Source organism: Triticum aestivum, chromosome 7A (genome assembly GCF_018294505.1).
Source record: "Triticum aestivum cultivar Chinese Spring chromosome 7A, IWGSC CS RefSeq v2.1, whole genome shotgun sequence".
Taxonomy (NCBI): domain Eukaryota; kingdom Viridiplantae; phylum Streptophyta; class Magnoliopsida; order Poales; family Poaceae; genus Triticum; species Triticum aestivum.
This window is the reverse complement of record NC_057812.1, coordinates 253,050,886-253,066,425: the sequence shown is the minus strand read 5'-3', so window position 1 is coordinate 253,066,425 and position 15,540 is coordinate 253,050,886. Positions and strand designations below refer to the sequence as shown.

Here is a 15,540-nt window from a genome sequence, read left to right as displayed (position 1 = left end):
TTCTCCTCCCTCTGTAGTTTGCGTACCACCTCTTGGCAGTCCATCTCAATGTGCAGTTTCGCGAAGTTTAGCTCCCCCGCTAGCTGCACTGCCCTCTTGCAAGCCTGGAGCTCCAACATCGCTGGGTCTCCACCCATAGGATAGTACTGGCACGCTGCACCGACGAAAGCTCCTTCCTCGTTCCTGAATACCACACCACCGGCCCCCTTCTCCCTTCCCTTAGTAGTTGCACCATCAACATTCGCCTTTATCCACCCTTCCTCTGGGACGCTCCACTTCTGGACCGGGGTTGCTTGCGGAATTTTGCTTGCTCTGCCATTAAGGCCTCCTTTGGTTTGTTGGAATTTCATATGATTTTTATAGGATAGGATTTGCAAAGAAAAATTTTCTTTAAAGCCCTTTGGTTTGTATGAATGGATTCCTATTCCTATGTAGGATAATAATCGATCCTTTACATTTTGAAGGAAAAGAAACATTAGCTAAGACTCAATAAAAAAATTCCTATCCTATACATCAAATAATATCTTTTTTTATATATAAATTGAGATGCATGGCATCTCACTTTCTATGATTTTTTTCTATTTCTATAACATTTCTATCTTGGATGAATCAAAGGAGGCCTAACGTTCTGCCACTCCTCCATGAGGCTGGTCATAGTGGGAGTAACATAGGTAGTAACATAGATGTCACATAAGCAAAATTGGTGATGTGGCAAGTAGTTAATGAGGAGAGAGGCAAATAGAGTAACATAATATGTTACCATCACATAGCAGTTTCCAATGCATAATGAGTCTACAAAGTAATAAATGAATGCAACTATGTTACCACACCTATGACACTACCCACTATGAAGGTAGTAACATAGACTAGTAACATATGTATGTTACTAGTCTAAGTTACTCTCCACTATGACCAGCCTGAGTCTCCTTACCATGCCAGCCGTGTCGGCGGCTTCCTCAATCCTCTTCCCGTCTTGCGCGTTATTCCGTGCCATCCACAAAGCATATAAACTCTGCACCGTTATAGCAGGACTCGTGGTCTTCCTAAAAGGAGGGTTAGCGCCGTCAAGGGGTCCAAACCCCAAGCACGGCCGCAACAGTTCCTCAGCCAGCCCCGGCGCCACCGTCCCTCCCCGACCAGCGAAACCGCCTCCCGCTCCTCCCCACCTCCCTCCACCTCCACCCTCTCTCGGCCTCGTCGCGGTCGCGGACGCCTCCTCCGGCTGCTCGGGTTCTACCTCCGAGGCCCTCTCCCTCGACGTCTCCTGGTAAGCCTCGCCTCCCCCCGAATCCCGCTCCGCCGCGTCGCTGGGTGCGTGGACTGGTGGGTTTGTCTCTCGGTCCCCGAATCGGATCCGCGGCGCCGCTCTTGTGTGTTTCTCCGCGGCAATGCTGGGATTCTTCGTGTGTTGACGGCGGAGGTTTTCCTTGTCCTCCGCCTCGTTGGCGTTCTCGGTTGCTTTTCGGCCGTAATTAAGTTGCGAAGCTCTTGATGGTTGATGCTCGCTAACGGAGTGTTGGATTTCTTCTCGACTTGTTGGTGAAGTTTTTTCTCGTTTTCCGATTCTTCGGGATTTTTGCTTCAGGAAAGTTCATGGCGCTGCTAACTCTTGATGCTCGCTAGCGGAATGTTCGATTTCTTCTCGACTTGTTGGTGGAGTTTTTTCTCGTTCTCCGATTTTTCAGAGTTTTTGCTTTAGCAAATTTCATGGCCCTGCTAACTCTTGATGCTAGCTGCGATTCTTCAGGGTTTTGGCTTCAGCAAATTTCGTCTGTTTGTTTCTCGTCCTTGGTTCAATCTCTTGTCCGTACGGTTCTGGTTTGGGGGTTCAGAATTCACTTGACTCATTCTTGTTGTTTCTTACTCAGTTTCCAGGCGACAGGCGTGATGGTAGAGGGGAGAAGAGGGAGAGGGCGGAGGGGGCGTCCGACAGCCCGCAGAAATCCCCGCGCCTGGATCCGCTGGCTGGTCCAGGATGCAGCGACGCGCCTGCGTCTCCGACGGAGTCGAGCGACGAGTGGCCATCGTCCGGGGAAGCGGAGGCGGGGACCAGCAGCGACAGTACCGGCGACGCCGGGCGGTGCGAGCACATACGCTCTGACCGCGAACTCCTGGATATGCACGTGTATTATCTGACGGAGCAGCTGGGGGTGCGCCGGCGCCGGAGGTGCCATCTTAGTAAGTGCAAGACGACCTGCAAGGGCAACGAAGGGATGATGAAGTGCATAGACTGCTCCAGATTCTTCTGCTCTGGGTGGCCGGTGAACAGGGAAAGTCCGCAGGAACATGCCCTCTGGCACGCCGGCGAGAACACGCATTGGGTTGCTCAGTGGTGCGATGAACCTAATTTGGGATACTGCTTCTTGTGTGCGCGCGGTATGAGGCTCAGTGACCGGAGCGAAGATGACTATGCAGTGGCGGCCAGAAATGAAAAAAAAAATCAGCAGATGCCGGGGGATAGCGTTGCAAAGGATGGCTGGGGATCGGTGTCCGGCATTGCAAAGGATGGGTGCAAGACGGGGGGCAAGAACCCGCAGAACCCTGAGAACACGCAGAAATACCCGCACCTGGACCTGCGGCTTGGGCACTCGCCTGCGTCCGAGGCGCCGCTGGAGGAGACCAGCGACTGCACGTACCGACATACGACATCGGGTCGTGCAAGCACTTGTTCAAGGACAGAGAGGAGCTGGATGATATGGTGCGTGATATCAAGACCGCCGAGAAGCCCCCAGAGTGCGAGAATTTCCCGTGCACGACCACCTGCACCTGGAGGGGAGCTGCTGCTGGGTTGATGGTGTGCACGGAGTGCACCTCTACTTTCTGCACCGTGGAGAAGGGGGATATGGAAAATCCGCAGGGACACGCTCGCCGGCACGCCACCAGGGACTACCATTGGGTTGCTCTGTGGTACGATGAACCGTATAAGGGCTACTGCTTCGAGTGTGGGCACGTTCTGAAGCTCGGTCAGGACAAGCTGAGCGATGATGAGTGGGCAGCTCTGGCCAGAAATAAAAGGGTTGAGCGGGCAATGTGGGCCAGCAATGGATGGGATGAGTGGGGAACGGTGGCCGAGAGTTATGCAAAGGATTTGTGGGAAATAGTGACCGGCAATGATGCGTCTGGGTATGCTAATGGGAATGGCTGTGTTATCAGAGGGTTGCCGAATCTTGGAAACACATGCTACATGAATGCACTGCTGCAGTGCCTCCTTGCGCCCGGTGAACTGAGGACAACGATTTTAGGACCGGGTGCTTGGCTGGGGAGCATTGGTCTGCACCTGAAGCAATTGTTTGTGGAGACAAGCAGCACAAATGTTGCCAGGCGCGCGCTGGATCCTCAGATGCTATTGGAAGGTACGCAGTTGTTTAATCCACAGTTCAAGGGCTCTTATATGCAGGACAGCCAAGAGTTTCTTACATCTTTGCGCACTGCTTTGGAGGAGGAGACGAAGGACCTAAACAAATTTCATTGGGGTGCAGAGTTTAGTCCAATTGGCAATTCCATTTTCGGGGGCTGGCTGCGTCAGACCTTATGCTGCATAAGTTGCTCAACTAAATCAGTTTTGGATCTGCAATTTGATGAGCTCCAACTGGCACCGCCATCAAAGGATTGCCCAGCCAGAAGTGTTACGTTACCACCAATGACCAGAAACGGTGGATCTCCGACGAAGACTCGTAAGGAACTATTCCAACAAGCCGACAAGACTGATGGAGAAAAGATTCAAACAATTGCGGAAGGCTGTGATTCTCAGTTTCCTGGTTCAGAATTTGGAGATGAGGCCATGGAGAAAATACCCAATCCTTTTTCAAGTTGGTAAGTCTATGTGCTCCTCTAGCTAACTTAAAACATAGAATGTGGAACAGGCCCGCAGGTGTGGAATAGTGAGATCTAATACAAGCTAGCTATTTTTCTGAACACGGGAACAGATGACACTTTTGGGAATGGAGCTCTGGTGATAGCTAAGCAGAGAAAATTGTTAAGGCCATTTTACATATGGATTAAAGAATTAGCAGAAAAGCCTTCGGGGTGGCTACGAAAAATTGAGCTGGATGTTTCAACAGTCTTAGCATGGCAAGTGTTTGTTATAGTGTAGTACTGTAGTTCGAATTGACATTTGAAGATAGCTCAGGGTCTTGAGTCCTTACCTTCATAAAATAAGTGTTGCTCAAAATGGTTGGTTAACTTAAGCGTGTATGGTTATTGTCGAGAAAAGAGATCTTAGAATGTGGTGGTTAAAATATGCAAAGGATGAGGGTTTCTGGTTGCATGATCTTGCTAATGCAGATAAAGCTAAATCCCTCTATGCTTGAATCTGCAGATTCTACTGAAGTGGAGGATGTTGCACACAGTCGTTCGCAGACTCAGAAGAATGATGTCCCACGAGAGATCGTTGAAGTGCCAATAAAAGTTCTTGATTTCATTCCTAACTTGTTTGATGACACTGAAGGAATGGACGAATCAATAGTAGATCATCACAGTCCAGAAGATACTGGTCCACCTCCACTTGTTGATATAGAAGCCAAGGAGAAAACTTACTCAGTAGAACCTACTCCCTCCGTCCAAAAATACTTGTCATCAAAATGGATAAAAAAAGATGTATCTAGAACTAAAATACATCTAGATACATCCCCTTTTATCCATTTGGAGTACTACAGAAGACAAGGGGATAGCTCAGAGCAGTGATATTACTGATGATGAGGCAGTACATACGAACTCTGTTGCATCGCTCGAGGACTGCTTGACACTTCTTTGCTATTGTCCAATGCGATGGAAATGTGATAACTGTTCCAAGGTTGTTGAGCTGCTGAGAACAAATGGAAGTGAAAATGATGAACCGATGAAAGCAAGTACCAATGTAAATCCGACAATTGAAGGAGACCAGACTGAACTATCAGACAGGAAAACATGCCCAAGTGAGCGATCTAATGATTTGAATAGCTTGTCGGTAGAATGTACTTCTCCAAGTAGACAACCACATGGTTCAGATGCACATCATCAAGTTATTCTTTCTGAAAACATAATTAGTGAAGAAATCAGTTCAGGGATGAGCTATGATGAAAGGAACTCAGCCTCTTGCAGCACTACCAATAAAAAACCTGAAAGTCAGGAAGGTGTTCAGGAAGCTGCACCTAGTTCCTAACAGACTGACCTGTTGAGTACCCATGATAGTCAGGATACCAGCGACCAAAATCAAGGCAGTGGGAAGCAGGTAAATCTGGATGATCATAGCGCACAACAAGCAGAAGTAAACCAAATTGAGCAGAAACATGGGACTGGTGGTTTTCAAATACAATTGGTTACTACGCTGCCACCTGTACTAACCATTCAACTGAAGAGATTCACCAATGCTCTTTCTAAAACGAGAGGACATGTGAGCTTTAAGGCGATTCTTCATGTAGAACCGTTCATGAATCCCAGGTACCGAGTTCTGATAGTTCTACACAGCAATTTCTAAGGCTGTTCTTTTATGCCTGTTCCATTAAGTTCTTACCTTTAGAAATCCAGTAAGTATTTTGTTTCATAGTTTGCTTCTACAAAGCTTTAGGAGTATTCCTAATCTGCAAAAATCGGCATTGCAGGTTACAAAAATGAAGGTTTTAAACACAAAAAATATGTCAGACTTCAGGAATTTATATTTAATCTTATAAACTACTTTATAGGTTCAGGTTCAGACTACAATTTTTTTTTCTGGGTTCAGACTAGCATTTCGTACTTGTCAGGGCATGATAATTGCAAGCTTAATTTAATCGTCTGAAGGTATCAGCTTAATTGGAGTGTGTACTGATAGCCTGATATGGACCAGAACCCTGTGCCATTGATTGAAACTGTTAGTTTTTCTTTTTTGGTAAGGATACCATATTGGAATATGTATCTGATGTCGAGGCCGTCGAGCGCAAACTCTATTCACCTTGGCAGTGTATCAGTATCACTGACCAAGTTATGATGATATTATCATCTCATACTATGCTAGTGTATAGATTTTTTGGTCTGTAGGTGGTTAGGTGCCTTGAAACGCCTAACCAGGCAAAATATGTTTGAAGTTTGGATTGTTAAGTATAATTCTGGATTGTTAAGTACAAATCTAACATCTTTCCATGGATTGTGTTTAATTCAAAGAGTTTCTATAGTACATAATCAGTCACTTCAGATGCTATTGTTTTGTTTATCTGATGGAACTTTCTTGTTAACACTGTTCAGTTGTTGTTCCAAGAAAGATTAACAATCTGATATAGCTTTCTTGTTAACCTGGCAAAAAATGTTTAAAGTTTGGATTGATATAAGTGTAATTCTGGTTTAAGAATTTCAATGTTGGATGGATATTTATACAAGCCTAACATCTTTCAGAGGCCTGGTTAAAATTACTATGAGCCTTCATTTGTTAGAGTTTCGGTTAGTACATATTCTGTCACATAGAGATATACCGTGTAGTTTTTCTTAACCTGATAGAGCTTTACTGTTTAAAATGTTCAGTCTGTTTGAAGAAATACATATGATTGTTGGTACTCCTGCTAATGTTCAGTTTCTTGTTAATTGCTTCTTGTTTGACTGTTTATGTTTTCTCTAACCTCCAGTTCTGAGGATGAGCGCGGAATGTTGTGCGGCAATGATGCAGTTGGCCATGCATCTGGGTATGCTGATCGGGATAGCCATGTTACCACTGGTATGCAGAATCTGGGAAAGACATGCTTAATGAATGCAAAATATTCTGCTACAATTTTCTGAGGCCACTGGGCTGAAAATCAATTTCCATAAAAGCACCTTTGCCCTGATCCACGTCGACCCAAATCTCTCGACTAGCCTTGCCACAATCCTGGGCTGCCCAGTTGCCACCTTCCCGCAATCGTACTTGGGCTTGCCTCTATCCACTCACAAGCTAAACCTGGCTGACTTCTTCTTCATCATTGACAAGGTCGATCACCGTCTTGCTGGGTGGAGGGGCCTTTTGCTCTCCTTGGCCGGGAGGGCCATCCTGGTCCGCTCCGTTCTACGCGCCCTGCCAATCTATGCCATAAGTGTCCTTCTTCTACCTGCTGGAACCATCCAGGAAATCGAGAAACGCTGCAGGGCCTTCTTTTGGTCTGGTCAGGAATCTACCTCAGGCGGCAACTGCAAGGTCGCTTGGGACCTCGTTTGTGCTCCCATCGCCAATGGGGGCCTTGGTTTCCTCTCTCTACCCCACATGAACATGTGTCTTCTTCTCAAACATATTTCCAAGTTACACGACGAGCAAATCTCGGGAGAGACTAGGTACTTGATCACCAAATACGGATGGTCGACCGCTAACGATGTAGGCATGTTGGACAACCAGCATACCCCGATTTGGAAAGACATTATGAAAGGCCTCGCCCTCTTCCGGGACACCACCCGGGTCAGCGTCGGTAATGGATCCACTACCTCCTTTTGGCTTGACCTTTGGCTCCCTGGCTCAGCTCAAACCCTAGCCCTTCAATTTCCGGCTCTGTTTTCACACTCCAATCGAGTCCACACATCAGTGGCACGCGCTTTGACCTCGAACGACCTCACCTTGGATCTAACACCTAGGCTGTCTCACGCAGCCGAATGCGAACTGCTTGAACTACGCACTATATTGGCCACGGTGAACTTAAATATGCAGGTGGCTGACATGAGAACTACAAGGGGCGCTGAGAAACCTTTCACCGCTAAGCTTGCTTACCATGCGGTTTGGAGGACAAAGCCCACGGACACGCTAGCCCCGGCCATCTGGCGAAACTACGCCCCAAATAAATGCCGACTCTACCTCTGGCTTGCCCGCAAGGACTGCCTCTTCACGAATGAACGTCGGGTCAGACGGGGCATTGCTACTTCAGCCGCATGCCCCTTCTGCGACCACTGTGAATCCATCAACCACCTCCTTTTCGAATGTCAGCACCTTGCTCCTCTTTGGGGGGAGCTAGACAGCCTCTGTCCAAGTGCGCCACAGGGGCTGCTCCAAGCTTGGGAAGGCGAATGGCACAACAAAACTAGATCAACTGTTCTTCTGGCCGTTCTTTGGAATATCTGGAAGCGACGGAACGCCAAGGTCTTTCGGAACATACATCTTGGGCTTCATGATGTGGCAAGCTCCTCTGCGGAAGATCTTAAACTTTGGTCCCACCGCTGTAATAATATTCAAAAACAAATTCAACTCAGGGACTGGGGCTCCATGTTGTTCCACCTTGCCGGGAGAATTTAGCCCCCCGCTACATGTAATTTTATTCCCTCCTTAACCCCCCTGTACTCTCTGTTCTCCCTGAGATCTGTAACACCCCGACGGTTGGCAATAAAAGTTCAGGCAGGCGTAAGCCTGCCGTTGACGCGTCAAAAAAAAAAATGAATGCATTTGTTAAGCTGAGGGCATTGATTATAAGACCGGATAAACAAGCAGAAAGGCATGAAGCTGCTGTAAATGCTAAGTACCTTCCAACCAGGAAACAAACTGATGTGCTGAATGTCCAGGGTAGTCAAGATACTACTAGCCCACTCAATCAGGGCAGCGGGAAGAAGCCAAAGCTGGTTACTCGTTCAAACATAAACAAAAGGCAGCCCGGTGCACGTCGCTCCCGGTTGCGCAGGGTCCGGGGAAGGGTCCAACCACATTTTTCAAACATTGATGTTCAGATTTTTGTGAAGAGCCTTGAGGGGAAAACAGTACCAGTACTGATCGATTTAAATAACCCTTCATGTCATCTGATGGATTTAATTGCAAAGAGGATGCTTTTTGATCCTGCAAAGCACTACATGGAGTACAGGGGCAGAATTATCAATCCTGAATCTGTATTGACCGATTATGGAATATGTAAGGATTCAACAGTCAACATCCGGGCCAGGATTCGGGGTGGTCAGATAATGCTTTCTGACTATATCGAAGATATTGAGCAAGTACTAATGCAAACTCAGCTACCTCACAACAATAGTTTAAGACCTGAGTTTACTGATGAAGGTTGCTCGATCCTTGAAACACTGACCAAGGAAGTGGTAGAGACCATAGCTAGGGGCTACTGTTGGGCAGGAGAGCTGACACTCGCTGACTTCTATGTGCACGAGGGCAAGGTTCATGCCTATGCCACAAATTTAGTGAGATCAAATCGAGGATTAATTAGAAGAAACTTAGCTGATCTAGCTGGTTTAATCAGAAACAATTTTGTCTTGGATGGTTACTTGCCAGCATATTTGGATCACCTTATATGGCTTCTTGAAAACCCTGGTTTCTTGAGTAGGAGAGTGCTGCGGAAGACATATAAGCTTCGTCTTCTGACGCATTGTTCATATGTCCCCTCTATGAACAGAATAAATATGGTTATTCAGCTGAAGATCTTTTATGATAAGTTGGACCAGGCAGAGAAGCTGCTTTTCATTGATGCATTGTTCCATTCCTGAATTGCGATGAATCCTCACTGGCACAACAATATAAAGTTCAACATTGTTCTTAAAAAAACTTCAAGAAGAAAAAGGGTGGATACAACAATACTTACTTTGATGCTTTTCTGTTCGTACGGAATTTTTTTGTCCACTCATTTGCGAATGGACGGGTAAGTTTTAATACTGTCTTTGCATTCCTTTTATGTGCTATGATAGTCCTGTACTTGCTTTAGTCATTTGATATTCTGATTGATTGTAAGATGTAACACACGGACAAATATGTGTATGCAGAGACCTATGTTTGTTTTAGACATCTATTATTTTAGCTATATCTTTGAATTCATTACATATTTTCCGAAGTTCTGATAGCTTCTTGTTGGACATACAGAATGGACATATCCAGCTGTACAGGTGTAACTCTGGATTGGAGGTTTTGATAGCTATTTGCTTTGGAAACTTCTTGCCAGAGTTCATTGGAATGTTGATAGAGCTGAACTTTAATATTTCACATCTGTAAGGGTTCTGAACTAAAGGTTGTGTACACAGTTGTTTCAATTCAGTGAATAAAGTAATGTTTGTTTCCTGAACTCAGGGTTAGGTATTGCCTTCATCTTGATGTCAACTTCAATTGAAAAACTTCCGAAGCTTGCAGGTACCAACTTTTGATAGTTCTACATAGCAATATTTAAGACCCCTTTTTATGCCAGTTCTAATAAGCTCAAATCATTAGAAATCTAGTAACTATTTTGTTTCATAGTTTGCTTGTAATAGCTTTAAGAATATTCCTTCTCTTTGGCAGGAAAAATGCATTGCAGATCACAAAAAAGAGGTCATGTTGATGGTTTTAAGCACAGAAAATATGCCAAACTATACAAAAAATATATACTTGTAAGTCTGTAAACTATTTTATAGGTTCAGACGACAATTTTTTCTATGTCCAGACTGCCATTTCGTACTTCTCAGGACACGATAATTGCAAATCTTAATTGAATCATCTGAAGGTATCATCCAGTTGTCGTGAATGTATATGAGGAAAAGATTTATTTATCTGTTGGTGGTTACGCCTAACCCGGTGACCTTTTATTTTTTGTTGAAGTTCTATGGGTAATGATAATTCTGGATTAGTATTTTCACTTTTCAGTGTTAGATGGATATACATCTTGCAGCGTCCGGTTCACTATGGCCTTAATTTCTTGGTATTCTGATTAGTACATAATAATCAGTCACTTAAGTTGTACATCCTCTGTTCCTAAATGCAACACGTTTTTGCAGTTCAACGTCTTACATTTAGAAACAGAGTTAGTACCATGTTGTTTTTTATCTGATACAGTATGCATTTTGTTGTTTGAAGAAAGACATGGCATTGTTGGTACTCCAGCTAATCTTCAGTTTCTTGTTATCTGGTTTTATCCCAGTTCTGGTGAGCAGGTCGCAAGCAGAGAAGTTATTCTTCTTCATGAGTTTTGTGCAAGTGATCGCAACATCAAGGAAGTCCCTGTAGAAGTTCTCAGGTGCAAGGATGGATGACAGAGGCATGTCTGGGAGCCAGCCCACCTACTAACTAGATGGGGAACGAGTAGGGTGCTGAAGTTTGAGATGAGCAACTAACATAGAGTCATAGAGTAGTCATCACGTCCAATTTTGTTGCTTTGGCTGAGTCATTGCATTGCTTGCAGCATGTAGATTGCAGGGGTACTCAACTGGTGGCTCTCCGCTTGGCGCCACCGCTCCCTCCTCCACCGCCCGAGCCAGATTAGCACCCCCTTGACAATGCGGTTGTCCCGCAGTCGTCTTTTTCTTTTTTTCTTTTGGGCTTGTTGAGCCGTGCCCTCAACAGAACCGATTCGTACTCCGTGTTCGTGCGACTGTGTGTGTGGGTGGGTGGGTGAACTTATGTGCACCGTTTGGCTGTGGTGGTTTGCTTTATTTATAAAGCGGGGCGAAAGCCTTTTTCGGCAAGTAGGTGAAGTTCTATATGCTGAATCTTAGTCTCATGATTTTACTGGGAATTTTTATCGTGTTTGGGTGAGAATCAGTGTGCTCAGACCCTTGAAGAATGATGTGTTAATGATTAGGGACAACACACTACTGCAGGATGCTGCTAACGCGACACTACAATCAGAGACCCTTCGACGAAACTGTGTGCGATGCATTAGTCGCAAAAGGTGATGTAATAAAACCGTCAAAAAAGATGCAAAACGTTTGTGATGGCGGAGACATCAAACACGAACCAGATTGTAGTTGTGTGTGCAATGGGTAGCATACAATTCAGTCGAATGAACTATTTGCGATGAGCATAACAGCAGAAATGGTTCGACATAAGGTGTGTGCAATATACATCATACATTTCACTTGGATGAACTGTTTGTGATTAGGCAACACAACAGAAACAGTCAGCCAGATCAAGGTGTGCGTGATATACGGCATATAGTTTACTCGGATGAACTGTTTGCGATTATACAACACAATAAAAACGGTTCATCTTAACAAGATGTGTGTGATACACGGTAAACAGGTCAGTTATCAGAAATGTGTGGGAAGACCGATAACAACACAAACAATTCCTGTTAACAAGCCGTGTGTGTTGTGAGCAAGCGATCGCTGCTATACAATTATGAGCGATTGATGAAATCATCACCGACGGGTTCCATTATTTAGTCCGTGTGCGATGTGATTTGCTCTGTCCGCACAACATCTATGCTCTGTCTACAGAATATCAACATATATACTTATAAGAACAATATTGCATAACCAAATTAAGCATACAATTACATAAGTGATTACACACATAACATTTTCACACACCAAAATAAGCAATTACATGCATACTAAACTAGGAGAAACGAGCATCTAACCATCTACTTCTTGTTGTGACGATGCTTGCCATTGCTCTGCTTCCGGATGGATCCCCGGCCATTTTGGGGAAGGAGGCACTTCCTCATGTCAACGATCCGCATGTACATCTCATAGCTCGTGTATGCCTCCTTGGCCGCATACACGACGTGAGCTTTGTCGAGTTTCCCCATGCAGGGCGAGTACCAGGCACGCTTGTCCTTGTTGCAGGAATCCTTCATGTCTCTGTAGTAGGGGTCGATGATGGCCTCGGCGAGGTGAACCAGTGAGTCCTTCTCATGCTTCTTGCTGCCCTAAATCTTGTATTGGCCCTGGATGTCGACAAGATTCTAGCAGGTGATGCCCGAATTCTTGAGCACCTTTATATCGTTGGTGATGTCCATCGTAGCGAACATGTAGTGGGGGCTGTCGACAAACCCGGCGAAACGCTCGCAAGGCCTTGTGGCTAGGCAGTAGTGGTAGACCAGGACATGATTGTGCACGCACATCTGGGCGACGACGACCTTGGGACGAGACCCGACACGAGCGCGTGTGTACTCAAGGTCGAACCCGACCACCTTGTACTTCTCCTTAGCAAGCAACAACTCCATGATGTGGATGGAGTGCTCCACCCAGATCGGTTGTTGGTGTACACCACCGAGAGCTCTATGAACCTTCTGTGGGTGTCCACCATGACATGCATTGTGAACTGTTGCTCATCATTGGCAGCCGCTCGGAGCGGCATTGGAGCCGCACAGGATACCATCTAAGAATTCATCGTCATGGGTGTGCTTCTTGCAATACTGGGGCATGATCGAAAGGTTGAAGAGACACAAGGGTAGAATGGCCGCTGTAATAAATGGGGGCCGGTCGGCCTATAATCATCACGTCTTGTCACCGCGTTCATAGCGGAGGATTCCAGTGCACGCTTGAGCACCCCACACACGTTTCGTTTAACCACATGTAGGCTCAAAGAGGCGCCAAATGTACCGTTGGTGAGCTTGTTCCTGCGCAACCGCGCAGTTTACCACGCACAACCGCGCAAGCTTCCCGCCCGCCTAGTTTGGCCACGCGTCGGCTAGGGGAGGGGCAAATGTGGGTGTTTATTGGCAAAAAGCTTTGCAAAAAGAAGTGCGTGGAATGACTTCGATCATAAGTTTACCCGTGGGTGATGAGGTCAAAGTTACATAGAAGGGTGATGATGGACACCCAAGTGCGATAATTAATTCTGCGCTCTACAGGGCATACGATTGAAGAAACCAACTGTGTGCAATAATGTCGAAGATCGCAGTCGAGTTAGCTATACAGATCGTGTGCTATGAGATCGACAAGGGAAACACATTCGAGAATGGTTAATAAAATCTAAGTCCATTGCATATTAAGGTTAAAATAGTACTACCAATATAAGAGTCTCATACGATGCCATTTCAATGATTGTACCACAAAAGCCCGAAATATTACAAGGTTCAAATAGTTATATGGCTCAAATTCGAAGATTACAAGGGTCAAACTGATATTAGAATGAAATTCAGCCCATTCAGCTACAAACGCCGATCTAATCAGCTAAACATGGATATAAGAGAGGTTCAAACTAATATTACCACTAGTAAGGCTGGTTTCAAAACCTCGTCATTTCTGCAAAGGGACCAACCACTGACAAGTCATGTATGGGGTTGACACGATGACTTTCGATTACTCTGTCATCTGAAGTTCCAAAATGAAATTCAGCTTTTTCGGAGCCTTTTCCATTCCGCCGCAGCCGCCGATGCTGATCAACAAACCATTCTTTTTTGCGAAATAAATGTAGGAAAAACCTCATTACCTTCAGCACCCTTTCTATGACAACAAAGAACCTGGCGAATATAATCTCCGGTAAGGTCCCTCGGTAGGAGTTCAAAGTAATTTCTAAGAGATGCAGATCTAGGCATTCAATGTGATTGTTATATTCTATCACATTATCCACCACCGGTCCCAATATTATCTGCAAAAGAAGAGAACATGTTAGTGCTTACATGCAGTTTTGAACACTACTACATGCCTAATTGGTTTGTAGGATTTGTAAAATGCACTAACGTGCCATCTTCGATCTGACATGATTAACATGGGCATTTGATTACAATCTAGAAAAATGTAGCCTTCTTCACAAGAGGTTGGAGTGGATGAAAAAATCCCTAAGAAAACTATTACAGATGAATGCAAAGGAGAAATTCTTATGGATTGTAACCATATGAATCAAGCAACCAATATGGGTGGAAAACATGTATGCACTGAAATCCTCCAAAATTCATTCAGAAATCATAGTATATTGTCATTGTAAACATGGGAAAAGGTGCCAAAAATTGTACTCCCTTATGGTTAACATTTAACAAGAAAGGAACATCACCTTGATATGTAGCTTCTCCAGTCACGGAAAGCATCTCAGGAAACTGACAACTTGGTCCAGGTTGGGACTGATAGATTCTAGTGCCAATACCTTCACTGTGCGCAGATTCGGGGTCAAGCTTGTCGAAATCATTTTGTGGATGACAGACGAACATACATCTTCAAAATTAGAAATAATGTTGATATCAAGAAGGAGAGGTAGAAGGTGATTGTTGTACCTGAACGAGTGTGGATCCAATAACAAGTTCAGAGTATTTGACAGGCGAGTAGCCCATCACTGTCAATTTTGGCGCATAAATGACATTGATTCTTGTTGGACCATGTTGATCAACTACAAGTAATATCTCAAGTGAAGGTGTGTCCTCAGTGACCATATTGGGGTACACCTTTTGTGATCTCTTGTTGCAGCACGAGCAACACACATAAATAGTCCGGAGAGTCATGGAGGTGATGTGGAAGCTACTCAACCCATTGTTCGACTGAAGATGAAGGTATTCGAGTGCAGTACAACCGCAAAGAAGGCGCTCCATGTCATCCTTTGGGATGCAGACGGTGACGAGCTTGAGGTGCTTATGTCGTGGTAGAAAAAGAGCGGGCGCATCATTAAGGGGGGGTGGCAGTTCATGAACTTGGCGAGACGCAGCATGGGCGCGAAGCGGAGCGCGGATGTTGGCAGCAAGCGCATATGCCCATCATTAAAACTGAGATCCTTGAGCTGATCTAGGGCGGGGGATCGGAACCACTCATCAAGCTTGGCTCGGTCCTTGCCGTTGGAACGGAACTTTTGCCCATGCTAAGGCCTCTGATTGGGCGATGGTGACTACCGAGGATCCGAGAGAACGCATCCAAGCTTTTGCGATAGCCATGGAAGAGCTCATGGGCGTCGATAAGGTCGAGATGGGTGGAGTGCCATAGGGGCGCCACCGCTAGGAAAGGACAGTTGTCCGCGCCCCATATTTGATTGGG

General features: G+C 45.4%; 1 pseudogene; it reads left to right on the top strand.

The window, feature by feature from the left end:
* The first annotated feature begins 932 nt into the window (after positions 1-932).
* On the top strand, positions 933-11,338 carry LOC123153287 (uncharacterized; annotated as a pseudogene).
* The last annotated feature ends 4,202 nt before the right edge of the window (positions 11,339-15,540 follow it).